General features: G+C 39.7%; 1 long non-coding RNA gene across 1 annotated transcript; it reads right to left on the bottom strand.

Moving 5' to 3' along the window:
• Positions 1-13,513: 13,513 nt before the first annotated feature.
• LOC311593982 lies at positions 13,514-23,406 on the bottom strand. The gene is made up of 3 exons (XR_014777888.1): positions 23,260-23,406; positions 22,127-22,221; positions 13,514-13,587 (listed from the first exon to the last, which is right to left on the bottom strand). It is a non-coding gene; the product is annotated as an uncharacterized lncRNA (long non-coding RNA).
• Positions 23,407-24,129: the final 723 nt, after the last annotated feature.

Raw genomic sequence — 24,129 nt, 5'->3', positions numbered from 1 at the left:
AATATTAAACCACAGTATATGATGATTCTGTAACCTTTATGGGTATTTTATTCAATTTTGGATATTTCATTTGTCAAGAATATTAGTAACAAGTTTCTCCACCAATGTAGTAATCTCCTAGTTTTGGCACCTTGAGTGTGATACAGGGATAGTGAACCAAACCCAGCCTCATGCATATGAGGCATGTGCAGTCCCACTGAGCTTTCTAGGTCCCAACATGCAATTCTTTTGACTCACAGCATTCAGAATAAAACAGTCATAGAAACAAATAGTTAAAGCCCTAGCACTGCATGGTGTACTATGTCACCGAGTGCTGCTGTCCAGGAAGGTGCATGTGTCAGATGCACTGTCAGCCTAGGATGGTTGAGGGTTGCTGTCGGTTACTGGCACCCAGTACACTCATATATCAAGGAACATATGCACTAGCTTTCATTTCTTCCCATTCTTCTCTTTACCCTCCTGCCATTCCATATTGATTATAATTTAAAAAAAATAAAGCTGTAATCCATGCAGAAGGACCTTTCCTCATCTCCTGAGGAAAGTGTAATAGCGCTGGGCAGCGACTCAGTGGGTAATGACACTTTCTGCAGAAGTATAAGGGTTTACATTTGGGATAATCAGCATTATGGAAAAAAAATCAGGTGTGGCTGGACTTGTCATCCCAGTAAATAAACAAACAGACAAACAAACAAATTAACAGACACAGTGAGCTCCAGGTTAAATGGGAGATCCTGTCTTGAGTCTGAAGATAGTGAAGCAGAACACCTGACATCCTTCTCAGATTTAGGAGGGTAATATCATACTCTATGGGGGGAAATAAGAGTAGAATTGAGAGCTCATATAGACCCCTCAACCCACGACAGGGCTGAGTACTAATAAGTCCACATCAAATGGAAAGTATCACAGTGATCAGTGCACATGTTACTGTGTTACTTAGCAACCTCGCACAGATGTTGGGTATTCTGTGGAGTTCTTCTACTTTCCCTCCATCTCACTCACCTGCTGGGACTATGGCTTGCTGATGCTTCCTGGTCTTTCTAGCAGAGTATACTCCATATAGTATATAAGTAGGCGGAGAACAGATCAAAACTTTAAATCCAAATTCTGGCTTCTATAGGACGCATTTTGTTTCTGAACTCTCATGAAGTCAGAAGAATTGTGTGTTGGGAACTAGGGTTGTGGTTCAGTGGCACAGCACTTGCTATGCATGCAAGAAGTCTGAGGTTTGATTTGAATCACAAGATACAATCAAGTAAAATAAAATAAAATAAATTGCACATCATCTATGGTTGGGAACATTGTGCAAAAAAGTAAAATATGTAACTTCAAATCATAGGTAAATTAGTTTATAAAAGCACTGAATATTTACTGTAGGTGTAAAGAAATAAATTAATATCTGTATTAATTAATCTAATTTCCCTGATAAATTAAATATTTAAAACTAAAAAAAAAAACATAAAGCACTTGTAAAGATCAGTGGAGCAAACACCTAATGTCTAATGTTGTAATAGCCTTTCCTAAGAAGACTAACCCAAGTTGGATGCATAAGTTAAAATGTTGATAGGGCTTGTGCTTTGATGGCTTTTCAGTATCTTTTCAAGTTTTCCTCAGGCTGGAGAGATGGTTCAGCAGTTAAAAGCATGTGCTGCTTTTCTAGAGGATAGGAGTTCAGTTCTGAGAAGTCACATAGGGCAGTTAGTTCACAACCACCTGTGACACCAGATCCAGGGGAATAAAACCATCTTCTGGCCTCTGTGAGCACCTGCACACATGCATGTACTACGCACATTCACACAAATAAAAGAGGAAACAAAACTTTAAAAAATATATTCATTGATTTATATTTCTTATATATAGTATTGGATTTCATAAAGAGTTTTTTCAACTATATCATATCCTTTGACCATATTCACAAAGCCCCTTTATATGACTCCTCCTGTTAAAAGGTTACGAAACACATGAGGAAAGTGTTCAAATTCCTTAGCCATCAGGGAAATGCAATGAAAACCATGTTGAGAGCCCATCTCATCCTGGTCGGAATGGACATGACAAAGAAAATAACAAAAACTGCTGGCAAGGCAGTGGGAAAGATCCTGTCTCCATCAGTGATAGAAATGTAAATCATGCAGCCAATATGGAAATAAAACAACTTAAAAAATGACTATTTGAACTATGTGTAATCTAAGGAATATACCCTAAGAACTCTAAGTCAATATACCACAGTTATTCATTGCTGCAATGCTCACAAGTAACAGTCAAGTGACAGAATCAGTTTATATCCATTTAATTTGTATTTCTATGATTACTGCCAGATAATTTAATATATACTTGAATAGTCATTGAGATTTAGTTTTTATGTTTATGTTTCATAACTTGTGCCTCTTATTCTATGAAATTGTTTTTTTAAATTAATTAAAACAGTATTCATATACAGGGCCAGTGAGATGTACATAATGGTTCTTAAGGTAAAGGCCTGGTCACAAGAGTCTGATCCTGGAATCTATGTAAAGTTGAAAGGAAAGAACCAATTCCACAAAGTTGTTTTCTTACCTCTATATCACACAGTGTTGTGTACACCTAAACACACACACACACCACACCACACACACACACACACACACACACACACACACACCACAAAATTTAAATTTTTGATTAGGTATCTTCCTGTTGACCCTGAATTTTTACGTGTGACATCAATTGCACTGCCCTAAAACTCTACATCTTTATAAGGTTTCAAATGTTAGTAAAATCCTCATGAATGGAAGAAGAAAACTGTTTGTATTTTCTACCCATTATCATATTATGGGTTGTTTATAATGTGTTCCAATCGCATTCTTTGTCTCTTTCTCCATCTGTTTCCCTCAATGAATGGAAGAGCCAAGTTCCTAAAGTGCCCTCTAAAACATTCAGGTCAGAGCCAATCCATGTTACAAAATCAGAAATTCTTGGCTTGGTTGTTGTGTCCACAAGTAGTTTACTCCCCTTGGTTTCTACATTTTAACTGCCCTGTTCTTACAACATGAACTATTTTACAAAGATTACCTTCGCTTGCAAGCTTGCAACATAGGGACAGGCTCAGTGTTTACCCTTACATTACCTCCTGTACTCTGACCATGAAATAGTTACGAATTAAGCAAATTATATAATCTGTGGGAATCTGAGCATCATTCTTGAAGAGTGGTTTACGTAAGTAACAGGAGATGAAAATGGTTAACAGAGAGAGGACACACATACACACACACACACACACACACACACACACCCCACTTATTGTAGAAAACAAAATACTGATGATCTGTACGTTTGAAAAAGGAGCAAACAGAACTGGAAAGGCAATACTAAGGGAAGGTGAGAAATCTTGAGCCTTGGAAAATGAGTTCATATATTCAGTTCACAAATTCCTGGGATCTTACACTGCTGCAAAGCACTCTTGCAGCAAATCAAACAAACTAGATAAAACAAAGGCAGAATGATGCCAAAAATGTGTAAGCAAAGCCTTAAAGAGGGTCCAGTGAGGTGCCTTAGTGGGTAAAGGCACTCACTACCAAGGCTGACAAACAAGTTCAATCCTTGGCCTTCACATACTCAAGAAAAGGACTGACTCTCAGAAGTTGTCCTCTGGAGCAGCCCTTGCAGGGGCCTCTCCTTCTTCTCCATCTCCATTCCATGGGGATCCCACTAAACCTGCTATAGAGTCAGCTTTTCTCCCTCTTCCCATACTTTTGTGTTAGCCACCAATCCCTAAAGACAGTCCTTTCCTGAAACCTTGTGGCCCGCGAAGCAAGTACAGAATCTTCACCCCCCTTCCTGTCCTACATTGCAATTTCCCCAGTCTCACACCCCGCCCCCCTGCCCTGAGGCAAACTACTTGCAGGGACCTGTCCTCTCTCTTTTTCTCCATTCCATATGGACTCAGCTGAACCTGCTTACAGATCCAGCCTTCCCTCTTCCTGTGGACCCTCTCAGGACCCCAGCCCCAGCCCATTCCTGTTCCTTTGTGTTAACTGCTGATGCCAAGAAACACTCTCTACCTGGGAGCCTAATATCCACATCAGCCTGGGAAGCAGCAGGTAGGCCATCTTCACTGTCCTCTCTGTCCTCTGTTGTATGGTCCCGTTAAGACTTGTATCAGGCTGTGAGCAGGAGCCTGTCTTCCCATTCTGTCTCCTTTCCCTTGGGATTCCAACAAACTCTGCAGCAGACCAAGCTTCCCTCCTTCCTATAGACCCTCTCAGGCTCCACTCAAAGGCATCCCCCAATACTTAAAAACACTTTACTCTACCCTAGACTCCTAGTGGCAACATCAGGCAAGAACTCGAGTGGCTGAATCACACTATTTCTCTTGTCCTCTATTACAATTACTGGTTTCTCACCCTCAGCCCAGTAACAGCCTGCTTACAGGTGCCCCTTAATTCCACTGCAGCCCAATTCACTGGAGACATCAACCATTGGTTCCAACACAGGGTCCCTCCCAGCACTCAAGGAGGCAGAGGCAGGCAGATCTCTGTGAGTTTGAGGTGAGCCTGGTCCATAAAGAGTCTAGGACAGCCAAGGCCAGGCATAGAAACCCTGTTTCGAAAACCCAAACCAAACCAAACTACCACCACCAATAACAACACCTATAAAACACAGGGTCCCCCTGGATTGTATTATCCCTGTCTCTCCAGCTAACTCTGCCTTACTGTAACCTCATTTCAGGATTCTCCTCTTTCACACCTCCAGTTCCCCCATGGACCCCAGCTCTAGTTGTAAACAGGATCCCCTTACTTCTTTCCTAAAGACTCTCTAAGAATTTTCTACTAGTGTACCCCTATTTCTCTCTGTTATCCACTAGTGTCAGAAGGATTTCCTCCCTGATCACCCACAGCCTCCACATGTCCCTAAGATCCATAGAAGGCTACAGAAACCAAGGAAGAAAACAACCATTCAACAAAGACCAGACATTACCTAGAGTCATAATTACCCCAAACCTAGATGCCTAGACACCAGGGCAAAAACAAAGACACCAGCAGCTGAGACAAACCTTTAGCCAAACTAACTAAAAGGCAAAGGGAGAATATTCAAATCAAGAAAATAAGAAATGAAAAGGGAGACATAATGGCAGACACCGAGGAAATCCAAAGAATCATCAGTTCTTTCTTCAAAAGCCTATATGCCACAAAATGTGTAAACCTAAATGAAATGGAAGATTTTCTTGATAGCTACCAACTACCAAAATTGAATTGAGGTCATGCAAATGAATAGAATAGTTGTTTTACACTGAAGGAAATAGAAGCAGTCTTCAAAAGTCTCCCCAAAACAAAACAAAACCCAGGGCTAGATGGATTCATCTCAGAATTCTATCAGACCTTCAGAGAAGAGCTAATACCAATTCTCTTCAAACTATTCCATAACATAGAAACAGAAGGAACATTACCAAACTTATTCTATGAGGCCACAGTCACCTTTATACCTAAACCACAGAAAGACTCTACAAAGAAAAAGAGTTTCAGACCAATTTCTCTTATGAACATTGATGAGAAAATACTCAGTAAAATACTCACAAACCGAATTCAGGAACACATCAAAATTATCATTCATCATGACCAAGTAGGCTTCATTCCAGGCATTCAGGGGTGGTTCAGTATATGGAAATCCATCAATATAATTCATCATATAAACAAACTGAAAGAAAGAAACCACATGATCAGTTCCTTAGATGCAGAAAAGGCTTTTGACAAAATCCAACACCCATTCATGTTAAAAGTCCTGAAGAGAGCAGGGATAAACATAATAAAAGCGATATACAGCAAGCCTATAGACAACATCAAACTAAATGGAGAGAAACTTAAATCATTTCCATTGAAATCAGGGGCAAGAAAATGCTGTCTGTTCTCTCCATATCTCTTCAATATAGCGCTTGAAGTCCTAGCTAGAGCAATAACACAACAAAAGGAGATTAAAGGGATACAAATAGGAAAAGAAGTCAAAATATCACTGTTCACAGATGATATGATAGTATACATAAGTGACCCCAAAATCCTATGAAGGAACACCTACAGCTGATAACACCTTCAGCAAAGTGGCTGGATACAAATCAACTAAAAAAAATTAGTAGCCCTCCTGTATACAAGTGACAAACAGGCTGAGAAAGAAGTTAGGGAAACTATATGCTTCACAACAGCCACAAATAATGTAAAGTATCTTGGTGTAACTCTGACCAAGACAGTGAAAGATTTGTATGAAAAAAAACTTCAACTCTCTGAAGAAAGAATTTGAAGATTTCAGAAGATGGAATGATCTCCCATGCTCATGGGTCAGAAAAATCAACATAGTAAAAATGGCCATCTTACCAAAAGCAACCTACAGATTCAATGCAATTCCCCTCAAAATACTCACACAATTCTTTACCAACCTTGAAAGATAAATTCTCAACTTCATATGGAAAAGCAAAAAAAAAAAAAAAAAAAAAAAAAAAAAAAAAAAACACCCAGAATAGCTAAAACAATCCTGTACAATAAAAGATCCTCTGGAGGAATCTCCATCCCAGATCTCAAGCTGTACTATAGAGCAACAGTAATAAAAACAGCATGACACTGGCATAGAAATAGGCTGGTTGATCAATGGGATCGAATGGAAGACCTATAAATAAACTCACACACCTATGGACACTTGATTTTTGACAAAGAAGCCAAAACCATACAATGGAAAAAAGATAGCATCTTCAACAAATGGTGCTGATCTAACTGGATGACTACATGAAGAAAAGTGATTTACATTTCATTGTGTTTTTGGCAAGAGGGGTCCGGTAGAAAACCCCAAACAACTCTGGCTATTGCCAAGGCTATTGGTTGCCCTCCGAAAACTGATGATAAAACTGTATTTCTGAAGATAACACTAGCATATGTCATTGAACCCAGAGAAGTCAATCTGGTGCCTAATTAGAACCTTTACCTGTACCAAATAGTCTTCATGGTACTGAAAGTTTCTTTGTATGCTACCAGAAGAGAAATTTAAATATCAACTCTGCTACAAATCCTGTGATCTACAACACTGTCCTGCCTACATGATACATTGATCCAACAGTGGCAAAAAGTATGAGAGTAACTCACTCTCTATCTAATCTATCTAATTTGATTGAAGGTTCAGTCTATGGAAAGGAAACTCTATCTGACACTGACAGGATGTCCAAGAGACTAGATCAATCTGGGGATTAAAAGGAAAACAAAGCACGATTGCCTGGCAGATACAACACCTTCTCTGTGAATTCACATGTGGTCAGTCCTGTTGTATCTGCCACGCATTGTTTCCCTGGTGTCTTCCACTCACAGAGAAGGTGGCAGCATGTGTAAGGGTCTGAATGGTTTCAAGACAAATGGTGTTGTAGCACTGAGAGGGGGAAATAGATATGAGCTCCCATCCCTAACCAAGAAGCTATTTCCAATTGATAATCACTTACAAAGAAAAAATTATTTTTCCAGTGGAGTTTCCATATGTGTATATAAACCACACTCAAAGGCAAATCCTATGCCTATTCCCAAGAAGTAGATAGCCAACTGAAAACAAACTCAGTGGTATTTGAGGAGAATTGTTTTGTCTCATAATGCTTTGTTTGGGCTTTTCCTTTTTATCTTTATTGATCCTTTGTTTATATATTATGGCTCATTTCTTTCTGTTCAGGGTTTGGGTTCCATGGGCTTCTTTAGCACTTGACTATTTTTTTGTTGATTGAAGATGCTGGTACTGTTTTCCACACATAAACTGTTTTTACTGATGGAGAAATTATCCCCATAGATGCAGGGATAAAAATACATCTCCAAGTCCTTGTCATATTGGAATCTCCAGTCCCTACCTTGAGAATGTCTGCCTTCAAATTACTGCGCTACCTGGGCTCCTGACTTGCTTTGACGGTGAAGGCTTAAGCCCAATAAATCCTGTCCTCCTCAAGTTGCTTTTTGTCATTTTGCTTCATCATAGTAATCCTAACTAAAAGAATGTCTTTTTAAATCTTTCTTTCTTTCTTTCTTTCTTTCTTTCTTTCTTTCTTTCTTTCTTTCTTTCTTTCTTTCTTCTCCTCCTCCTCTTCCTTCTTTCTTCTTCTTTTCCTCTTCTTCTCCTCCTCCTTCTTCTTTGAGACAGGGTTTCTCTGTGTAGCCTTAGCTGTCCTCAAACTCAAAGCAATCTGCCTGCCTCCACCTCCCTTAATGCTGAGATTAAAAGGGTGCTTCACCACACCTGGCTAAAACACAGTGTCTTAAACCATTGGATACTAGTGGTGTCTTGGACAAAAGAGGGATCACTGGATAATGAGAGAATATATGGGTTTAAGCCAATGTTTAGGAGATAAAAAGACGAAAATTATGGAAGTGTTAAGGGTATTGCCTATACTGTAGTTCAAGAATCTCTGTAGATCGCTCATTCTTAAGTGTCTGGGGATTCTGAAACAGCCAAATTACAAAATTATCAACTATGATTGTGTTTGATGTATGTAACTAATGTTGACTTGGAATTATTTATATGGACAGATTGAGCAATAAATGAAAAGTACAAATCTACAGTAAACTCCTGTGGGACCTTGGGGTATAGAGAAGCAATACAGAAAAGAGATACTCAAGATATCTCAAAAGCAAGACCTGGACAATGATAATTACCAATAGACATGAAAACAAGGAAGAAAGAAGTTTCAAGGGCTCCATAATTAGACCAAGAACTGCAGGCCCCCTCACATGCAACAGAAGACCTTGTTCCACACCTTGCCTGGCCAGCATGGGAAAGCTGGCTCTGGTGGCCTGAGTGTGAAAGAGCTGGCCCTGTCCATTGTTAGTTGCAGCTCTCTGGAGAGCAGGGGCCCATACCTCACCTAGGCAGCATAGTAGAGTTAGACCTGGTGGTGAGGATGTTGGTGACCCACCCTAGTCCCTCATCTGCTCTTGCAGGTGAAGGTGTGGGAGACCCTTCTCCCCCACCTGAACATAAGAACAGGAGAGCTGACCCCTCTCCTCACCAGCTGCAGCACTCAGGAGAGCAGGCCTGCATGGTCTGGCCAGCATAAGAGAGCTGGCCCTGGTGGCAGTGGTTCCAGTGAGCTGGCCCTAAGGTTTGTTGGAGATGCTTGCATCTGTTATTTCTGTTCTCTTCCCTATGTTCTTCATATCCAAGGTTCCTTTATTTTTTAATTGCTTTTTTAATTGCTTCTACATCCATTTTCATGTCTTAGACAGTTTACTCATTTCCTCCACCTGTTCAATTGTGTTTTCCTGTATTTCTTTAAGGGATTTATTAATTTCTTCTTTAAAGACCTCTATTATCTTATGAGATTGAATTTAAGGTCATTTGCTTATTCAATAGCTGTGCTAAGATATCCTTGGCTTGTAGTACAATGATACGTAGGTTTTAGTGTTTACATATTGCCCAGGATCTTATTTTTGTGTTCTTCCTCTGGACTGTAACCATCTCATTGCTTCTGGTATTGGCTGGTGGTCCCTGGGGCCCTCCAGCCTCAGGGAATGCAGGTAATGGTTAGGTCCAGGAGATGGAGGGTGCAGGGAGCCCAGTGTAGCTCACTACTTCAGTGTTTTCCATGTGGCTTTGCACAAATAGGGAGCTCCCACCTGGATATGTCATTTGTCTTCCCCAGATGTGGGTACTGGACTGCTAATTTGGTGTACATAGGACCAGAACATTCCGTCTAAAACGGGCTTTCTCTATTAAATCTCGCCTCTCGGGGATCAGGGCATCCTGAGGAAAAGGGGGAGTAAAAGTGTAATAGTCAGAGCAGATAAAGGACAGCATGTTAGCAAGGTCTATGTGCACAGTAGGACTGGCACACACATGAACTCACTGAGATTGCAGCATGTACAGAGCCTGCATGAGTGCACTGAGAGCAGAGTGGATACAAACACCCGTCCCTTATTCAGATGCTTTCTCCAATCAATGAAAACTCACAAGTTAAAAAATTAGTTTTCTCCAATGGTGTGTCACTGGGGATACAAACTAATCTTAATGGAACCAACTGAACACACGGACATCTTTGGAGGTTCTTTGTAACATAATGTATTGTCATGTTTTTTCCTTTTCACTTTCTTTATTGATTTTTAACTTTTCAAGTTCTTTTTTTACGTAAAATATTTGAATATTCTATATTAGAATATTTGAGAAAATCAACTTGTAAAAGACAGTGACTCCTGATGTTTACACTGACACTAATCAATTAATTATGATTTATACCATATCAATTATGGTATGATTTACAACTGATTCAGCACAACAGGGTTCTCTGTTGAATATTTTAGCAAGTTTTATAGGAAAACATGAAAAATTTCCTACTTAACCTGATCTAGGATATGAAGGAAAAGCTTTACATCCAAGGCAGCAGAATATCACCTACAATTAAAGAAATTTGAGTTCACATACATAAATTAATAAAGGTTTTTAAAAGGTGCTATCATTTCTTTAATTTGACCTGAGCTTGCTTCTTTTTATTTTGTGAATTATATCTGTTATTTCCACTCCTACTATATCTGCCTCTAATTTGTGCTGTTCCCTTTAGCTTCTTAAATTTCTTTTCTTCTCTTTCTTTCTTTTCTTTCTCTTTCTTTTTTTTCCTCCTTTATTAATTTATTCTTGTTACATCTCAATGGTTATCCCATCCCTTGTATCCTCCCATTCTTCCCTCCCTCCCAATTTCCCCTTATTCCCCTCCCCTATGACTGTTCCTGAGGGAGATTACCTCCCCCCTCTATATGATCATAGGGTATCAAGTCTCTTCTTGGTAACCTGCTGTCCTTCCTCTGAGTGCCACCAGGTCTCCCCGTCCAGGGGACATGGTCAAAGGTGAGGCACCAGAGTATGTGAGAAAGTAGTATCCCACTCTCCACTCTACTGTGGAGAGTGTTCTGTCCATTGGCTAGATCTGGGTAGAGGCTTAAGGTTTACCGCCTGTATTGTCCTTGGCTGGTGCCTTAGTTTGAGCGGGACCCCGTGCCCAAATCTGCCTATCATAATGTTCTACTTGTAGGCTTCTAGGACCCTCTGGGTCCTTCTACTTTGCCTTTCTCCCATGATTCTCTCATCTAGAGTCCCACTAGATGTCCTCTCCTCTGTCTCAGTTTCCTGGTAAGTGAAGGCTTTCGTGGGACATGCCCGTTGGGATAATATGCAGATATAAGTGAGTATATACCATTTGAGTCTTTCTGCTTCTGGGTTAACTCACTCATTATGATCATTTCTAGCTCAATCCATTTATCCACAAATTTTGGGAATTCCTTGTTTTTAATAGCTGAATAGTATTCCATAGTGTATATGTACCACAGTTTCTTTATCCATTCTTCTATTGAGGGACACTTAGGCTGTTTCCATGTTCTGGCTATTATGAATAAGGCTGCTATGAACATGGTTGAGCAAATTTTCTTGTTGTGTGCTGGAGCATCTTCTGGGTATATTCCAAGGAGTGGAATAGCTGGGTCTTGAGGAAGCCCTATTCCCATTTTTCTGAGATAGCACCAGATAGATTTCCAAAGTGGTTGTACTAGTTTGCATTGCCACCAGCAATGAAGGAGTGTTCCTCTCTCCCCACATCCTCGCCAGCATGTGGTGTCGCTTAAATATTTGATCTTAGCCATCCTGATGGGTGTAAGATGGAATCTCAGCATTGTTTTGATTTGCATTTCCCTGATGATTAAGGAGGTTGAGCATTTCTTTAAGTGTTTCTCAGCCATTTGATATTCCTCTGTTGAGAATTCTCTGTTTAGTTCCAAGCCCCATTTCTCGAATGGGTTATTTGGTTTGGTGGTATTTAATTTCTTGAGTTCTTTATATATTTTGGATATAGACCTTTGTCAGATGTGGGGTTGGTGAAGATCTTTTCCCAGTCTGTAGACTGTCGCTTTGTTCTCTTTACCCTGTCACCTGCCTTACAGAAGCTTCTCAGCCTCATGAGGTCCCATTTATTAATTGTTGACATTAATGCCTGGGCTGTTGGTGTTCTGTTCAGGAAGTTGTCTCCTGTGCCAATATGTTCCAGGCTCTTTCCCATTTTTTCTTCTAAGTGATTTAGTGTCTCTGGTTTTATGTTGAGGTCTTTAATCCACTTGGATTTGAGTTTTGTACAAGGTGACAAATATGGGTCCAGTTGCATTTTTTTACACATAGACATCCAGTTAGACCAGCACCATTTGTTGAAGATGCTATCCATTTTCCATCGAATGGATTTGGCTTCTTTGTCGAAAATCAAATGACCATATGTGTGTGGATTCATATCTGGGTCTTCGATTCGATTCCACTGATCAACCAGCCTGTTGCTGTGCCAGTACCATGCTGTTTTAATTACTATTGCTTTATAGTACAGTTTGAGATCAGGTATGGAGACTCCTCCAGAGCACCTTTTATTGTACAAGCTTGTTTTAGCTATTCTGGGTTTTTTGTTTTTCCATATGAAGTTCAGAATTGAACTTTCAATGTCTTTAAAAAATTGTGTAGGTATTTTGATAGGGATTGCATTGAATCTGTAGATTGCTTTTGGTAGGATGGCCATTTTTATTATGTTAATTCTCCCTATCCATGAGCAAGGTAGATCCTTCCATCTTCTCATGTCATCTTCAATCTCTTTCTTTAGGGTTTTGAAATTTTTTTCAAACAGGTCCTTCACTTGCTTAGTAAGAGTAACTCCTAAGTACTTTATATTGCTTGTGGCTAATGTGAAGGATGTAGTTTTCCTAATTTCTTCCTCTGCAAGCTTGTCATTTGTGTATAGGAAGGCTATAGACTTTTTTGAGTTAATTTTGTATCCAGCCAATTTGCTGAAGGTGTTTATCAGCTGTAGGAGTTCTCTGGTGGAATTTTGAGGGTCACTTATGTAGACTATCATATCATCTGCAAATAGGGATAATTTTACTTCTTCCTTTCCCATTTGGATACCCTTGATCTCCTTATGTTGTCTTATTGCTCTGGCTAGAACTTTGAGTACTATATTGAAGAGATATGGAGAGAGTGGGCAGCCTTGCCTTGTTCCTGATTTTAGAGGAATTTCCTTGAGTATCTCACCATTTACTTTGATTTTGGCTATTGGCTTCCTATATGTAGCCTTTATTGTGTTGAGCAAAGTGCCTTGTATTCCCGATCTCTCTAAAACTTTAAAAACGAAAAGGTGTTGGATTTTATCAAATGCTTTCTCTGCATCCAAAGAGATGATCATGTGGTTTTTTATTTTCATTTTGTTTATGTGGTGGATTACATTGATGGATTTCCGTATATTAAACCATCCCTGCATGCCTGGAATGAAGCCTACTTGGTCCTGATGAATCATATCTCTGATGTGCTCTTGTATTCGTTTTGCAAGTATTTTATTTAGTATTTTTCCATCGATGTTCATCAGAGAAATTGGTCTGAAATTCTCTTTCTTTGTTGAGTCTTTGTGAGGTTTAGGTATCAATGAGACTATGGCCTCATAGAATGAGTTTGGTAATGTTCCATCCCTTTCTATCTTTTGGAGTAGCTTGAAGAGTATTGGTATTAGCTCACCCTTAAAGGTCTGGTAGAATTCTGCACTGAAGCCATCTGGCCCTGGGCTTTTTTTGGTTGGGAGACTATCAATGATTACTTCAATTTCTGTAGGGGAAATGGGACTATTTAGCTTGTTTATCTGTTCTTCACTCAACTTTGGCAAGTGAAATTGATCAAGAAAATCATCGTTTCCCTTAGATTTTCAAATTTTGTGGCATATATGCCTTCAAAGTAGGATCTTATGATTCTTTATATTTCTTCAGTGTCTGTTGTTATGTCTCCCTTTCCATTTCTGATTTTGTTGATTTCAATACTGTCTCTCTGCCTTTTAGTTAGTTTGGCTAATGGTCTGTCTATCTTGTTGACTTTCTCAAAGAACCAGCTCTTGGTTTTGTTGATTCTTTGGACTGTTTTCTTAGTTTCTAATTTGTTAATTTCACCCCTGAGTTTGATTATTTCCAGACGTCTACTCCTTTTGGGTGTTTCTGCTTCTTTTTTTTCTAGGGCTTCCAGTTGTGTCGTTAAGGTGTTTATGTGCGATGCTTCCAATTTCTTTTAAAGGCACTTAGTGCTATGAATTTTCCTCTTAGCACTGCTTTCAATGTATCCCACAAATTTGGGTATGTTGTTCCTTCATTTTCATTGAATTTCAGAAACTCCTTGATTTCTTTCTTTATTTCTTCCCTGACCCAGGTGTCATTTAGCAGAGAGTTGTTTAGTTTCCACATACGTGTAGGCTTTTTGTTATTTCTGTTGTTGTTGAATTGCAGCCTAAGCCCATGATGATCTGATAGGATACAAGGTATTATTTCAATCCTCTTGTATCTGTTGAGGCTTTCTTTGTGAACTACGATGTGATCAATTTTGGAGAAGGTTCCATGGGGTGCAGAGAAGAAGGTATATTCTTTCTTGTTTGAGTGAAAGGTTCTATAGATATCTGTTAGATCCATTTGGCCCATGGCATTGGTTAATGATGTTATTTCTCGGCTTAGTTTCTGTTTCGATGACTTGTCCTTCAGTGAGAGTGGGGTGTTGAAGTCTCCCACTATTATTGTGTGGGGATCGACGTGTGGTTTAAGCCTTTTTAGCAGATCTTTTACAGATGTGGGTGCCCTTGTATTGGGAGCATAGATGTTCAGAATTGTGATGTCATCTTGGTTGACTTTATCTTTGATGAGTAAGAAGTGTCCATCCTCATCCCTTTTGATTAATCTTGGTTGAAAATCTATTTTGTTCGATATTAAAATGGCTACGCCTGCTTGCTTCTTGTGTCCATTTGCTTGGAATATTTTTTTCCAACCTTTTATCCTGAGGTAATGCCTATCATTATGGGTGAGATGTGTTTCTTGAATACAGAAGAATGTTGGATCCTGTTTATGCACCCATTCAGTTAGTCTGTGTCTTTTTATTGGAGAATTGAGACCATTGATGTTGAGAGATATTAACGACCAGTTACTATTAAGAGTCTTTGTTTTGATGTTGGTTCCAGTTGAGCGTTTGTGTAGTTGTGTTTTTGCCATGGTATAGTTATCTATTTCCTGAGTAGTTTTGATTGTAGCTTGACCCTTTGTGATGGAGTTTTCCTTCTAGTACCTTCTGTAAAGCTGGATTTGTGGATAGGTACTGTTTGAATTTGGTTTTGTCATAGAATATTTTGTTTTCTCCATCAATGTTTATTGATAGTTTTGCTGGGTAAAGTAGTCTGGCCTGGCATCTGTGGTCTCTTAGGGTTTGCAGGATTTCTGTCCAGGCCCTTCTGGCTTTGATGGTCTCTGCTGAGAAGTCGGGTGTAATTCTGATAGGTTTGCCATTAAATGTTATTTGGCCCTTTTCCCTTGCAGCTTTTAATATTTTTTCTTTGTTCTGTATGTTTTGTGTTTTGATTATTATGTGACGGGCAGTTTTTCTTTTCTGGTCAATTCTATTTGGTGTTCTGTATGCCTCTTGTATGTTTATAGGCATCTCTTTCTTTAGATTGGGGAAAATTTCTTCTATGATTTTGCTGAGAAGAGTTTCTGGGCCTTGGAGTCTGATATCTTCTCTTTCTTCAATGCCTATTATCCTCAGATTTCTTCTTTTCATGGTGTCCTTAATTTCTTGGATGTTTTGTGTCAGGAGTTTTCCAGATTTGGCATTTTCTTTAATGGTTGCTTCAAGATCTGTTATTGTATCTTCTAGACTTGAGGTTCGTTCTTCCATCTCTTGGATTCTGTTAGAAAAGCTCAGCACTGTGTCATTCACCTTCTTCTCTGAGGCCTCATGTTCTCGTTTTTCTTCTGTCTGTGTGTTTATCATTGAATCCATTTTCATTTTCTTATCTTGAACAGATTTTTTAATTTCTTTCATCTGGTTGTTTATATTTTCCTGAAAATTTACCAGTTCCACTCTATGTACTTCTTTTATGTCTCGCACCTGCTTCTCTGCTTCTTCCTGCATCTGATTTTGAATTTTATTTGTTTCCTCCATTAACATCCTCATTACCAAGGATCTGAGGTCATTTTCTTGTGTTTCCATTGTATGTGAGTTCTCCGGGTTGTTTTCTTTGGGATAGCTGGGAACTGGAGATGTCATGTTGTTTTGGGGTTTTTTGCGAATGCTTTTACGCTGTCCCTTAGACACCTTGCCGTCTCTGTTTTTGTTGGGTAACTTCCAGAATTGAGTGGAGGGAGTCTGATGATAGATTCACTTGTTTTCTCACGATTTCCGTAGGCTGGAAGCCCTGATACTTCACTGGTGTGGATGGCAGGAGGTTAGCCCTGTAGTTTTGGGCTCTCACCGCCAGTGATCCTCAGCTCCCCTTTGCTGTGGGTCCTGCAATCGTTCTGGGTCTCTGAATGATCGTTGGGTCAGGCCAAGGTATCCACAATCTTTTGGGTTCCCTGCCAAGTCCAGCCAGGGATACTGGGCCCGAGCCACACGTTGAGCTCAGCTAGTTTCTCAGGGCCTGAACCGTCTGCCACAGCAGGAGAACTGCGACTGCACTGAGCAAGCACCTGGTGGAAGTGAGCGCTCCGCCCAGCTTGTGTCACAGCAGGAAAACCAAGGCTGCGCTGGGCAAGCACCCAGAGTATAACTGAGCGCTCCGCCCCGCTCGCGTCACAGCAGGAAAACTGCGTCTGCGCTGAGCCGGAGCCCAGGGTGGAAGCGGGCACTCTGCCTAGCCTGCGTCACAGCAGGGGAGCTGCGCCTCGGGCAGAATTGCCCGCCGAGCCGAGCCAGCCTCTCCACAGCACAGCTCACTGAGCAAACCCAGGACGCCGGGCCAAACCGTCTGCTGAGTCCAGCCTGGGTCTCAAGGCACCACGCGACCCAAATCCTGTCCAGAGTCCCCTCTCCCACAGCAACTCCCACCGTCCACCACACTAATCGCCTCCACTGTAAGGCTCTGAGCTGCAAACCTCAGCCGCCGCCGCCGCTGGCGCCGCTGGCACTGCCGGAGCCGCTGATGGCACTGCTGTCCCCACCACCGCCGCTCTGATCCGAGAAAGTCCTCGCTCCTCCCGTGTTCAGGGGCAGGCAGGTCCTCCGCACCCTGGCCCCTCCGAACAGTGGAGCACTTCTGCTGCCGTGGTGTGGGGACCTTGGTGTTCCTGGCTCAGAACTCTCTGCAATTCCCTGAATTGTTCGCTGGAGCTTTCAAACATGGTCCACACTGCTCGCCGCCATCTTGGATCCTCCCTCTTTCTCTTTCTTTTCTTTCTTTCTTTCTTTCTTTCTTTCTTTCTTTCTTTCTTTCTTTCTTTCTTTCTTTCTATTGAGTCAAAGAACTCCTTCACTCAATGACACTCCCAGACAGTCTTTAACACCTACCTATGTCCCCTTCAAACTTATTCATCTCTCTTTCTCCTCTTCCATAGTCCTCTCCAGCATCTTAGTCCCTTGAATTTCAACCCCCTCCCACATTCACCACAGTTGAGCATGGAACAAACCTATCTCTATACTCAATAAGCTGAAGCTGGAAAAAAACAACAACAACAGCAGCAGCAACAACAACAACAACAACAAGCCAATACTACCTGGAATTAAGAATAGGTATTACTCTGGTTGATCATAACTTCAACTTGCCATAAATCAAAATATCTGAGTAGAGACCCTCCCTGAATAAGTTTCTGCCTTGGCTGATTTGGGAAGACCCTCCCCAATTGTGTCAACTTTCTGTAGTAATTTAGATAAAAAAAAATGGTTTCGCCAAAGAGAGATAGTTTTTCCATTTGTACAGTTGGCCTTCCTTCTTGTCAACCAGGTAATTTGCCCCCTTGCTGCTGCTGCTGCTCCTGCATCTGTCCCTGATATCAGAAGCAGGGTTCCCAAGATTTCAAAGTAGAATAGGGAGCAACAACTCTCTAGGACTTTGCAGGCTTCAACTAAAACATCAGTACAGCTTAGCCATGAAGCCTTGTGAAATAGACAACTCAGGGTGATAGCCACACTCCCTTGCCTACTGAGACAGCAATTGTGGGACTACCCTCAATGCTCATGTACCCATAGCAAGGACCTAACTCCTGGGCTCCCAGGTTTTATCAGCCGAGATTCTATTAATGTTACTGTATTAAAAGTGACAATAAATCCAAACATACACAAACACATATTAAATTCATGTGGAAAAACTTTTGAGACATTTAAGTGACTTCTAGGTATTTCCCTAGTCACTATCTTATAATTTAGTTCACAGTATCAATAACATTATATATAATATGAATAAAAGAAAATCTTAAGACCATTATTCACAAACTTTGAAAATAATAATAGCAATCCATTGTGTATTAATACAAAAATAATTAAATGATAAAATTAATCAACAAAATTTATCCTTTTTAATTAGATAAGTACATCTTCACTCTTTCATACCTCTTATCTTAATTGTCAATTCCAGTTGCCTTCAATGCTTGGCTACAGTTTTCTTTCTTTTTTTTTCCTTTTTCTTTTTTAAAAATTTTTTAATTTTATTTTATTAATTTATTCTTACTACATCTCAATGGTTATCCCATCCCTTGTATCCTCCCATTCTTCCCTCCCTCCTATTTTCCCCTACTCCCCTCTCTTATGACTGTTCCTGAGGGGGATTTCCTCCCCCTGTATATACTCATAGGGTATCAAGTCTCTTCTTGGTAGCCTGCTATCCTTCCTCTGAGTGCCACCAGGTCTCTCCCTCCAGGGGACATGGTCAAATATGAGGCATCAGAGTTCGTGTGAAAGTCATACCCCACTCTCCACTCTACTGTGGAGAATGTCCTATCCATTGGCTAGGTCTGGGTAGGGGTTTGAAGTTTACCACCTGTATTGTCCTTGGCTGGAACCATAGTTTGAGCGGGACCCCTGGGCCCAAATCTGCCTATCATAATGTTCTTCTTGTAGGTTTCTAGGACCCTCTGGATCCTTCTACTTTGCTATTCTCCCATGCTTCTCTCATCTAAAGTCCCAATAGGATGTCCTCCCCTCTGTCCCAGTTTCCTGATAAGTGAAGAATTTCATGAGACATACTCCTTAGGCTAGTATGCAGATATAAGTGAGTATATACCATATGAGTCTTTCTGCTTCTGGGTTAACTCACTCATTATGATCATTTCTAGCTCAATCCATTTGTCCACAAATTTCAGGAAATCCTTGTTTTTAATAGCTGAGTAGATGCCATAGTGTAAATGTACCACAATTTCTTTATCCATTCTTCTATTGAGGGACACTTAGGCTGTTTCCATGATCTGGCTATTATGAATAAGGCTGCTATGAACATGGTTGAGCACATTTTCTTGTTGTGTGCTGGAGCATCTTCTGGGTATATTCCAAGGAGTGGAATAGCTGGGCCTTGAGGAAGCCCTATTCCTAGTTTTCTGAGATAGCACCAAATAGATTTCCAAGGTGGCTGTACTAGTTTGCATTGCCACCAGCAATGAAGGAGTGTTCCTCTTTCTCCACATCCTCGCCAGCATGAAGGTGTCACTTGAATTTTTGATCTTAGCCATTCTGATGGGTGTAAGATGTAATCTCAGAGTTGTTTTGATTTGCATTTCCCTGATGACTAAGGAGGTTGAGCATTTCTTTAAGTGTTTCTCAGCCATTTGATATTCCTCTCTTGAGAATTCTCTGTTTAGTTCCAAGTCCCATTTCTCAATTGGGTTATTTGGTTTTGTGGTATTTAATTTCTTGAGTTCTTTATATATTTTGGATATTGGACCTTTGTCAGATGTAGGGTTGGTGAAGATCTTTTCCCAGTCTGTAGGCTGTCACTTTGTTCTCTTGACAGTGTCTCCTGCCTTACAGAAGCTTCTCATCCTCATGAGGTCCCATTTATTAATTGTTGACCTTAAGGTCTGGGCTGTTGGTGTTCTGTTCAGGAAGTTGTCTCCTGTGCCAATGTGTTACAGGCTTTTCCTGGCTTTTTTTCTAAGTGACTTAATGTCTCTGGTTTTATGTTGAGGTCTTTGATCCACTTGGATTTGAGTTTTCTGCAAGGTGACAAATATCCAGTTGGAACAACACCATTTGTTGAAGATGCTATCCTTTTTCCATTGAATGGATTTGGCTTCTTTGTCAAAAATCAAGTGACCATATGTGTGTGGATTCATATCTGGGTCTTCAATTCGATTCCACTGATCAACCAGCCTATTGCTGTGCCAGTACCATGCTGTTTTAATTACTGTTGATTTATAGTACAGCTTGAGATCAGGTATGGAGACTCCTCCGGAGTGCCTTTTATTGTACAAGATTGTTTTAGCTATTCTGGGTTTTTTGTTTTTCCATATGAAGTTCAGAATTGAACTTTCAATGTCTTTAAAAAATTGTGTAGGTATTTTGATAGGGATTGCATTGAATCTGTAGATTGCTTTTGGTAAGATGGCCATTTTTACTATGTTAGTTCTCCTGATCCATGAGCAGGGAAGATCATTCCATCTTCTCATGTCATCTTCAATCTCTTTCTTCAGATTTTTGAAATTTTTTTCAAACAAGTCCTTCACTTGCTTAGTTAGAGTAACTCCTAAATATTTTATATCGCTTGTGGCTAATGTGAAGGGTGTGGTTTCCTAATTTCTTCCTCTGCAAGCTTTTCATATGTGTATAGGAAGGCTATAGATTTTTTTTTAGATAAATTTGTATCCAGCCAATTTGCTGAAGGTGTTTATCAGCTGTAGGAGTTCTCTGGTGGAATTTTGAGGGTCACTTATGTAGACTATCATATCATCTGCAAATAGGGATAATTTGACTTCCTCCTTTCCCATTTGAATACCCTTGATCTCCTTATGTTGTCTTATTGCTCTGGTTAGAACTTTGAGCACTATATTGAAGAGATATGGAGAGAGTGGGCAGCTTTGCCTTGTTCCTGATTTTAGATGAATTTCCTTGAGTGTCTCACCATTTACTTTGATTTTGGCTATTGGCTTGCTATATATAGCCTTTATTATGTTGAGGAAAGTGCCTTGTATCCCTGATTGCTCCAAATCTTTAAACATGAAAAGGTGTTGGATTTTATCAAATGCTTTCTCTGCATCTAAGGAGAGGATCATGTGGTTTTTTATTTTCAGTTTGTTTATATGGTGGATTACATTGATGGATTTCCATATATTAAACCATCCCTGCATGCCTGGAATGAAGCCTACCTGGTCATGGTGAATGATATCTTTGATGTTTTCTTGTATTCGTTTTGCAAGTATTTTATTGAGTATTTTTGCATCAATGTTCATAAGAGAAATTGGTCTGAAATTCTCTTTCTTTATTGGGTCTTTGTGAGGTTTAGGTATCAATGTGACTATGGCCTCATAGAATGAATTTGGTAATGTTCCATCCATTTCTATCTTTTGGAGTAGCTTGAAGAGTATCGGTGTTAACACACCCTTGAAGGTCTGGTAGAATTCTGCACTGAAGCCATCTGGCCCTGGGCTTTTTTTAGTTGGGAGACTATCAATAATTGCTTCTATTTTGGTAGGGGAAATAGTACTATTTAGCTTGTTTATCTGTTCTTCCTTCAATTTTGGCAAGTGAAATTGATCAAGAAAGTCATCCATTTCCCTTAGCTTTTCAAATTTTGTGGCATATATGCCTTTGAAGTAGGATCCTATGATTCTTTATATTTCTTCAGTGTCTGTTGCATACATAAAACAGAGTTTATTTAGACATAGCAAGAAGTAGACACCACTTCTTGGAAATGGATCCACCTTACAACACAGATTAAGTGACACTTGACAACACAGAGAAATAGTTATCACATCTGACTCCCATGAAGAGAGAGTGAGGGTTTAACATCTGTTATTCTGAAAGTTATACTATGATTATGAAAAATTGGAAAGACTCCTCAGCAAAGAAAGGCTGAGAGTGCAAGACAGTGGATAAGACCAATGCTTGCTTTATTCATTGATGGCAATACCACAGTAAATCTACCGATACAAATAATTGAAGATTGATAAACTCTTCAAAAGGTAAGTATCCTCTAGATACTAGATACCTGAAATTGTCTTTATTGACACAGATGGGTACACAAAAAGGAATTGCAAGAAACATCTCCAGGGAGAAAGATCCCCAAGGCATTCAAGTCAATAAAGGAGGGGTTGGATGCCAGAAACCCACTCCCACAAAATGCCCAAGGGGCAGTGAGATATGAGGGTACCTAGGAGTGTTTAGTATAAATTCAGAGATGGGAACATTCATGTCTTACCTTCTTCATTTCTTCATAGCTCAGGAACATTATGTTGAAGTCATGTCTGTGTTCATACCAGCCTCTAATGTGATCAAACCAATGGCTTCCAATAACTAAAGGAAAAATTCCTCAGTGACAAGTCAAGGCATCATACTACTAAGAAGCAAAGTCAAGTCTTTCTTTTCTGGTTCACACTATTCAGAAATGAAACTGAAGCCTCTACTATTGAATCATCATATGATTATTCCAGAAGAGTTGTGTTTTAACCCACTACACAAGGCTCAGACCAACTTACCTGTTTAGGGACCCAGAATGCAGACACTGAGAAAGTCAAGGATCAGGAGCTGGAGACACCACTCAGTGGCTAAGGAACTGGCTGCTCTTGCACAGGACCTGAGTGTTGTTCTCTGCACTCACATGGTGGCTCACACACCAGCTATAACTCCAATTCCTGGGAATCTGATGCCCTCTTCTGACCACTAAATTCCCTGAACACGTGTATGCACAGACATACATGCAGGCAAAATACTCATCAGATAAATCAATCTCAAACCCTTTCAATAAAGATGTCCAAGGGTCTGACTTTAAAGATACCTTTAAGGGAACTTCTTATTTTTTCTCTACCTGAAGGCATATGTCTCCATTTCTCCTAGTCTATAAGATCTCTGGGCAGCAGTATTTCCTTGCCACAGTGAGACAGAACCTGAATATAACAATAGAAATGTGTGAGATTCTGACTCCACACTCTATATGACTTTTTCATTCATGAATTCACCTCAATAATGGAATGAAAAATTCATCAATTTCCTTACAAATGTGTGCCATGCGGAGCTCAACTTCACTCTCAACTTTAGCTTTATGATACTTCCTATGTCATTATCTAGGAAAAATGGATAAAATATTTTAAAATATCTTATGGTCTTGCCAAAATACCTTAATAATACAGTGTTGCAAATTTGACAACCTTCAAATGGTCCCAACACTGGCAGGAAAACTGTTGGTTTTGTATTCAAGTTACATTGTTTCAAAATCATAGCTCTTTATAACCTTTGCACTGTCCCCTCCATCTCTTGGTTATGTCTTCCCTAAATTTAGACGGTTTAAATATCATCTGTACTTTGTAAACAAGTGAGAGGGATAAACGTTGTTACCTTTTCCATCCAGATAATTGTCCAGATAATGCTCCATGATGTATGTAGCTTTTATGAAATGTATCAACTTTGAAAAATGAAAAAAGAAGGTCAAAATGTCTTTGGGATTTCTGTAAAGATAAACAATCTGCAGGAAAAGAAAACCACCAAGTTGCTTTAGAAGTTCATTTTTTTTTACTTTATTAATTTATTCTTGTTACATCTCAATGGTTATCCCATCCCTTGTATCCTCCCATTCTTCCCTCCCTCCCATTTCCCCCTTATTCCCCTTCCCTATGACCGTTCCTGAGGGGGATTACCTCCCCGTGTAAATATTCATAGGGTATCAAGTCTCTTCTTGTTATCCTGAAAAGTTCTGGACAATTATATAATAGTTCATTATGCATAGAAATCTTTATTTTCACCCAGGTAATATTTATGAAAATGTAGTTAGTCATCAACTTATTTCATGATGTATTAGGTGAAGGAATATTTTTATTTACATGGAGTTTCACACATGCACAAAAGCACAGCTCAACTTTCTAGAAATTATATTATTTGTACTGTTGAGTGCATAGAGATGGAAAGGGGATCTGGAAGGGTTTGGGGGAGAGAAAGAATACTGCTAAAATATATTTAATTAAAATTGTTCTAATAATGAAGGTATTATAAAATTGGGAAATAACAAATTTATGTTATAGATGGTCAATGTTTGATGATACTAAAGTTGGAAATGTTATTAATGAAATTATATCACAAGGTTATAAAGCATAAAATGGCCACAATATACATACATTAATATACAGAAATGATAGGATTCAAATCAGTAGGAAAATTGATCTAAGATTATAATAATGAAAAGCTAGACTACTGTTATAGCCCTGTCATGGA

Source organism: Acomys minous (assembly GCF_964271855.1).
Source record: "Acomys minous genome assembly, chromosome: 3".
Classification (NCBI taxonomy): Eukaryota; Metazoa; Chordata; class Mammalia; order Rodentia; family Muridae; genus Acomys; species Acomys minous.
Note: the sequence above shows the minus strand (reverse complement) of the source record. Positions and strands in the feature narration are given on the sequence as shown.